Raw genomic sequence first — 8,707 nt, 5'->3', positions numbered from 1 at the left:
GTTTTGAAATTCATGAGGACAACCTGAAATAGTTGAAAGAACTAGGGAAAGATGAATTTCGAAAAATGTTGCAAAGATTCCAAATGGATAAAAGTAAAGGGCCATGTGGTCCCTATGGAATTCTTTTGGGGATGGTATGAATTTATATAAGAGGATATAAGAAGGGTGGTGGAGACCACTATAACCAGTAGCAAACTCTTGGGTGCCTTAAACACTACCCTTATAACATTGATTCATAAAGAGGATAACCTAACATATTTTGAAAATTTCGGGCTAATATCCTTATGCAATTGTAACTGCAAATTTATATATGTAACATACCACTCACTAGATCTAGCCTCTTGCTGAGAGTAGACAGAGGTAGTTACGAAACTAACCTAACTTCCATAGTCTTGTGATGGAAATGGGGTCTAAAATTTTCGATTTTTTTTTTTTTACTTTCTCAACACTTAAAATAGAAGAAATCGTTGTGTTTGTCTCGTTGAGACCTTTCCAACTAGATAAAATTTGTCTCCATCCTACTCCTGGATCAACATATATGGCCATTCAAAGATTTGTCTATGAGATAATGCCACATCATCTTGACCTACCACGTATCACCCACATAGTCCCCACGTGGCTACCCTATTCATACACCATGTCATCATCCACATGGTAATTCCACACAGTCGTCAACTCGCTCACGTTGTTCCACGCATTAATCCCCTATCTACAGCTCACAAGGCCCAACCCATAACTTATGGGCCATGTATACATTGTACATGAGTGTGGCGCCTCTGAGGGAACATCACCCCTGGAATAAAATACGATGAGAAACATATGTAGTCCCCCATTGAAATTGTTGGGGACAACTTTGTCAGGTTTACATGTAAGTCCCTGTGGACCCTCCTCCACATGTTACTTTATTATTTGCTTGGCCCTCTCACATGGCTCCACCATGACACATCATCCTGGCCCGTGTTAATTCGTCCTTGGTTCATATATGTCGGGGTTATGTGGAAGATTGCTACATCCTACTGCCAACCCAACATGATTCAACCAATCGCTTTTGGCCACATTTGTCCACACATGTGCATGTGGATTTCCGTCACATCACCCCGAGGATAAAATCCTAGTGGGGCTACACCTGACTCCTCAGGAAATCACTGGGGACAAAGCGTTGGGGTCACATCACTAGCCATTTCTGTCGAGGTGATGTCACCCTCCACATGGATCCAATCCAAGCATGCCACGTGTCACTCACATTCATGCCACTTAGGCATATCAAACTCTCAAAATTGGTTGACAAATGTTCTGCCTACCGAGACACCATGTGGTGCTATAACCACGTCACCTGCCACGCTGGGCGTGCGTCTTGCCTAGACCTCCATTGCACGATAAGTTTGGATGTTATAAGTATTTTGAATTTTCACCACGTCGATGCGCCAACACATAACTATCGGCCCTGCTTGCCAAGTCACCACAAGGATAAAATCTGGGAGTTTCCCTTGGGTCTCCCTTTGAAATATTTGGGGATAAAATTCCAGTACATGTGGATGGTGCCCACGCTTCCTCTCCACTATGGCTTAAATATCTCCACCTTTGCACTTGAGCTTGAGGTTTGGTCACACGAAGCTTAAGTACAAGCCTCTTTCTACTCCTTTAGGCTCAAAATTCCACCTTGCATCATGATCATATAGATATGGTAGGGGCCTTTTCGCCCTTTACATTTGATCACGACACTCCATCACACGGGCTTATTCAACATGAAGGTCGAACCCTACGACTCAGCCCATCGCTTTCTATATATGTACAGATAAGCTTAAAGCTTGGACCGAATGGTTTCTCAAGGGCTTCTCACTTAACACCTTGTAATTGATAATGCACTTAAGAGGAACCCTTGCTCAAGCCTTCGACACACAGTCCATATATATATATAATCCCATCTGAGATATCCCTCTTGAGCTCAAACTACTTTGGCCTAACCCAACCAACAAATGCGTGATTGAACTATATGTTCATCTATATAGATAGGTATATGTATATCCAGGCTATCTCTCCTAAGCTTAGCAATGCTTAAACATGACCTAAATAAGCATTCCTTTCAATTCTATAACACATACACCAAGGTTTGCCCATTCATTTTCATTATGGCCCTTTAGATAAATTTTGAAATCATAGTAACTCACCAAGCTATGGGCCTCTTGTCCAATAATAAACAAAAAAAACAAGCCCATAGGTATATATAGGAACCCTTCCATTTACTCAGGAAATATACAAGGACACATCCTTCCGAGCAGGTAGAAAAATCACATTTCATGACATTTCACATGCATTGAACCAACACATTGAATACATACTAGTACAAACCTTAGGCCAACACAAGAACTTAAACCATTCCATATATTTGCCTTTAAAAAACAATGCTCATTCAAGCAAGAATACCACATTCCTCAACATTATAAGCCATGATAAATAATACATTAAACAAACATAAAGCATTTAAGACATGCGAGTCATGATTATACACATATCTTTAATAGATTGAGTTGGTCAACTGATATTGGGACTTCAATTCTCCACCCAACCTTAAACACACTGCAACTAAGTCTTTCTTAAATTAGTCACCCCGAGCTAGATTTCAGAGCTTGAAGATAAATGCTCAAGGGATCAAACAAAATCTACTAGTTGAAACATGTACTCTAGAGGACCATCCACCTCCACCCACTAGCTACTTCATGTAGTCAATATCTCATAGGGAATCCAAAGGTCCACCACCTCCACCCTCAAAGTAGCAAGGGAATCTAGAGACTGTGTCTACACCCTTCAAATCAGAAAGGGAACCCAGAGGTTATGTCTCCACCCTTCAAATCAATAAGGGAGTCTAAAGATTAAAACCTCCACCCTCAAATCAACAAGGGAATCCAAAGGTTGTGCCTCCAACCTCGAACAACAAGGGAATCTAAAGGTTATGCTTCCACCCTCAAAACAACAAGGGAATCCGAAGGTTGTGCCTCCAAACTCATAATATCAAGGGAATCCAGAGGTTCTACCTCCACCCTCAAATAGCAAGGAAATCAAAAGGTTGTGCCTCCACCCTCAAAACAACAATGGAATCCATAGGTTGTGCCTCCACCCTCAAACAACAACGGAATCTAGAGCTCATTGTGAAACCAAGAAAACAAACAGAGGGGGGACTAAAGAATTTCTCCCACTAGGACTCCGAGTAGGCCTCCACCCAAGTTGTAAGGGAAATCTAGAGAAAACCATTTCCACCCTCTAGGCTTACAAGGAATCAAGAGACTATTGTCCTCACCTGAGAGTTATTCTTCCACCTCCCAATGCTCAACCAAAGAATGGCTCTTCTCCCTACATTCAGATAACATCATAGAGTTATTCTTATCTCGTTCTTGCTCAATTGTTTTCTCCTACATTCTCTTTGTTTTTCTTTGTCTCTAAAATTCGATTCTCCTCTATGTGTGAGAGTGCTCTCTGTGTGTATGCTCTTTGTTCTGTAGTGTGTGGAGCATGATCAACCCCCTCCAGATTACTTCGTTGCAACCATTTGTTGGTTGCATGGGCAAACAATGTTGACACCCTTTCCTTTTCATCCATGACAATTTTATCTTGCATGGTGGTGGGGGATGACGTGTGTTAGAACTTCTCTCTTTTCCAAACTGCCAATGCAACCCATCGCTTATTCAATTTCGCCCTTTCTTCTTTGTGGATTTATTCAAGGTAGGCATGGGCTACTGTCTTCCTTTCTAGTTCAATTAATTTGGAATACCAGTCCTTTTAAGGCACTCTAACCAACCTTGAATGATTGTCATGAAACAAGTCAAACTTCCTTTACTCAAACTCCTTCCTTAAACTCTCGAAATTGTGTCCCAATTCTAATGCATTTTAAATTACAATAAAAATGTATGAAATATTTACAATGAAGGGGAATCAACCTGAGGCTACCAGAAACCCCTCCCCCTTGGAGGAACACCATCCTCGGTGTTCTATAATCAAACACAAAACAAGAACATGCTTTAAAACCTAGCACGATAAATTTTGGTGCTTTATATACACAACTGTACAAAAAACTTATAGAATTTATTTACATTTGCCTCAACCGACAAACAAAAAGGGATATGTTGCCCGCATTAGGACAAACATTTCCCACATGACTTCCTTGGGCCCAAAGTACCTCCGCTACACTTTGACTTGCTCTATTGCTTGATTCCAAAGCATGAGTTGCCTCAAATCCAAGATGCATAGAGGTTCTAGTTGGAACTCTCCCTCTGGTTCTACCTGTAACACAAACCAATCAATCACATCATTAGCATCCTGTACACATATTTTAAGCAATGAAACATGTAAAACATCATGAACTTTCATTGAAGGTGGCAAGGCCATCCTATAGAGCATTGGCCCTATCCTTTCGGGCACTTCAAATGGCCCACAAAACTATGGTGCCAACTTGGCACATGACCCAATTTTCAAGGAGCTCTTCTTGGGTCCAACTTGCATGTATATGTGCTCCCTAACTTTGAGTTCTTTGTGAACTTTGTGTTAGTCCACATAGCTCTTTTGTCTATCCTCTACCACCTTTAAGCTCCTTCTAGTAGTTTGAACTTCTTGTTTTGTTTCCTTCAACATATGAAGTCCAATAAGGACCCTATTCACTATGTCACTCCAATTGATAGGAGTGTTACAACTCCTCCCATACAATGCTTAAAATGGGCTAATTTTCAGCGATTCCTGATCCCACTGTTATATGAAAATTCTAAAAGTGGAAAGTATTCTTCCCACTTTCTTGGTTGGTGCATTACGTACGTTCTTAGCATGACCTCAAGAATTCTATGTGTCCATTTTGTTTGCCCATCAGTTTGAGGATGGTATGCGATACTAAAGGCCAGCTCAGTTCCCAAGGTTGCAAATAGATCTTTCCAAAACTTTGAGGTAAATTTGGCATCTTTGTCTGAGATGATTTTCTTGGGAACTCCATGCAACCTTACAATTTCCTTTATGAAAAATACAGTCACATCATTGGATGAGTTTGTAGACTTAACAACCACAAAGTGAGCCACTTTGCTCAGCATATCAACAACTACCATGATTTCATCATGTTTCTTAGAAGTCTTTGGCGACTATGTCTTGAAGTCCATAGAAATCACTTCCCACTTTCATTCTGGAATGGGAATAGGTTGCAACAAGCCAGTTGAGTGCTTGCACTTAGCCTTCACTTGTTGTCACTCTATGATTGAGATAGTCTTTTGATAAATTGGATGACCGAAGTATGGATTTGCATGAAACTCCTTTAATATAAGTTTCTTCAAGTCACTTTCATTTGGCACACAGATTCAATTTTTGAATCTAATCTGCCCATTGTTGGTAGGTCTATATTCTTTATCATCTTCACCTTCACATGCTTTATGCAATTTCTCTTTCAGTTCTTGATATTTTTCATCTTGTTATCCAACATTTTTTATCTTTTCCATGAGATCAGTTCCATAGGAACTTATGGCTATTATATGGTTTATTTGCACTCTTTTGGTAAGTACATCAACCACACTATTCTCCTTGTGTTTATACATTTTATTTAAAAATCAATGAGCGTGGGCAACCATCTAACTTGCCTTGCATTTAACTTAGGTTGTTCAAACAAATATTTCAACCCTCCATGATCATTCATTAGAGTAAACCTTCTGCCAAGGAGGTAGTGCCTCCACATCTTTAATGCATGGATGATGGCAGCCAATTCCAAGTCATGAGTCACATAGTTTTGCTCATGTTCATTTAATTTTTGAGATTCATAACAAACCACTTGGCCTTCCTGCATCAAGACTCCACCAAGTCCCTCCTTGCAAGCATATGTGCATAGAACAAAATCCTTCTCAAGGTTTGTTATTCATAGCACTGGTGCATTAGTTAACAATTGTTTTAGCTAATCAAACCTTACTGGACAATCAATTGTCCATTCAAACTTCCTCCCTTTCTTTCACAATGTAGTGATTGGACAACCAATCTTGGATAAATTCTTAATGAATCTCCTTTAATAGCTTGATAGTCCCTGAAGGACCTAACTTCAGCGACATTCTTAGGTGTTGGGTATTTCATTATGGGCTTAACCTTTTTTGGATCAATGTCTAGTCCCTCTTTTTAGACAATGTGCCCCAAATAATGGATCTATGGCTGAAAGCAATCACATTTATTGTTCCTCTCTACCTCTTTCTTTCTTTGCATAAAGCTCTTCATGTTCCTCCTTGGTCTTTGAATAATCAAAATGTCATCAATGAAAACTATTACCAACTTATCCAAGTAAGGGTGCAACACATTGTTCATAAGGCACATAAAGGTTGTAGGGAAATTGGTAAGCCCATAACTCATTACAGAAAGTTATTTTATGGATATCCTTGTCCTTAATGAGCACCTGATGATAACCTAATCTATGATCAATCTTGGAGAAGACTATTTCTCCTCTTAGTTGATTAAATAGATCATCAATCTATGGTAAGAGATGTTTGTTCTTGATGGTCACCTTATTCAATTGCATATAATCAATGCATAACTTAAGTGTGCCATCTTTTTCCTTTTCGAATAGAACTAGTTCTCTCCATGGAGACACACTTGGTCTTATATAGCCCTTGTCCAACATCTTCTTAAGCTATAGCTTTAGCTCAAATAATTTTGGAGTGCTCATTCTATATGTAGCCTTTGATGTTGGAGTTACCCCTGGCATTAATTCAACAGATAAATATGTCTCTCTATGAGGAGACAATCCATGTGTCTCTTCAAGAAAGGCATTTTGGAATTAATTCAAAATGGGATATTTTGACAGAATGGCACTGTCGTTTTCCCAAGCGTTGCTATCAACTTCAACATTGCTAGAAATTTGCACAACAAATAGGGTGCATCTATTCTTGTATTTTTTCTTAGCTTGCATGCTTGTCACTAGTCTCACTAATACGGGTTATTGCTTTCCCCACAATATCCTTCTTTCCCCACACTCATCTAAACATTCGATTTCCTTTTCAAAGAAATCCACCTTGGTGCGATGCATGTACAACCTATCCATTCCCAACATTACATTATATGCTCCAGTGGCAAAACATTAAGATTTTCATCGGTAGGCATGTCATTCAATTCAATTGGGGAATCTCTCACCTAATATTCAACTCTTTTCCTTGTCCCTGTTTCCAATTGAACCAACCATGATTCTGCATGTGTCTCCTCAACCAATTGACATTGTTCTACAAGTACTGGGCTAATATAACTGTAATTTGATCCAAGGCCAATTAAAATAGAAATAATTTGATTGCAAAGCTTACCTTCCATTTCAATTATGGGAGCCTGGTGGTCAGCCTACCTATTATCCACCATTGCATATATTATAGGTAAACTACGAGCCATATCTCCCTTTGTATGGGCTTCTTGCACATTGTACAAGCATGACTAGACATCCCTTTATTGTGGACAGTCTACCTTGCAATGATTCCCTGCAAGCCTATCACTTCAATGGCTCCCTTGCATTGCTCTTATTTTTTCCTCCCACACGCTGATTAGCATGACCTCTATCCATTGCATTACCTCTCTACTGGGGTCGACCTTGACTAGTTGAGGTTACATTTTCTCTCTTGCCTACAGTTTGGGATTTCCAACCTTTCTTACATCCATTTTCTTTATATTTTAGACTACCTTTCACCTTCCAATCACTCTTAAATTCTTGCCTATACTTTGATTGTTCGTAACAATGCTTTAGTTTTCGAATTGCATCCTCCATTGTGTTAGGCTCATTGAACTCAATTATATCCTTGTAGGATTATGGAAGTCCACTAACGTACTTCTGAATCTTTGCTATTTCTTCCTTAAGGTAGGGGACATACTTTAGCAATTCTAACAATTTGGTGGTATACTCCTCAACTATCATTTGGCCCAATATAAGCTTGTATAACTTCTTAGCCTTGTTGTTGAAGTATCTCTCAGATAAACACTTGTCCCTGAAATATTCCTCAAATTCCTTCCAAGACAACTCTTCCTCTTTTAGGCCTTTCACCATCCTCAAATCTTCCCACAATATGTCAGCGTTACCTTTCAAGATAAAGGTGGTTATCCTTGCTTTCATTTTTTCTAAATAACTATCAATCCTAAAAAACTTCTTCATTCGAAGGAGGCATGCCTCAACATATTATTATTTCTTCAATTCACCATCAAATGTAGGAGGATTGACCTTTCTAAACTCCTCTGGTATATAGTCTTTTTCTCTCCTTTCTTCAAGTTGTTGATGATGATGATGACGTGGTCTTCCTTGAGTGTTTTCATGTTGTTATTTAGGGGTGCTTTGTAACAGCCCCTGGATGATTTTCCATGTAAATAAAATAAGGCCAAGGTCATGGGACATGTATTTCAAGCTAAATGGTGGCCAAACATTATAGTGGGCATCACTTATGGTTCAATAATGACTATGGAAATTGGCAAAGGCATTAGCAAAGGTAAAGAGGCAATAAATGACATTTAATTGTGAAAATAAAGGAAAATGGGAGAAAAGGAAGGCGAAGAGACACTAATTTGCATGCAAGGGAAATTAGAGGAAAAATGAAGGAAACTGAGACATCGATGATAAAAAGGCATCAGAGAAACAATTCATAACTTTTGGCTTAGCTTTTGCCAATTTAACATTTGGCTCTCTTACACTCTTGCATACTTGGAGTATTCTTATAGAACTCTAGCATTCACTTGGATT

Source organism: Pinus tabuliformis, chromosome 7, assembly GCF_031772625.1.
Source record: "Pinus tabuliformis cultivar Carrire ecotype Pingquan chromosome 7, CPIR1, whole genome shotgun sequence".
Taxonomy (NCBI): Eukaryota; Viridiplantae; Streptophyta; class Pinopsida; order Pinales; family Pinaceae; genus Pinus; species Pinus tabuliformis.
This window is presented reverse-complemented; position numbering follows the sequence as displayed.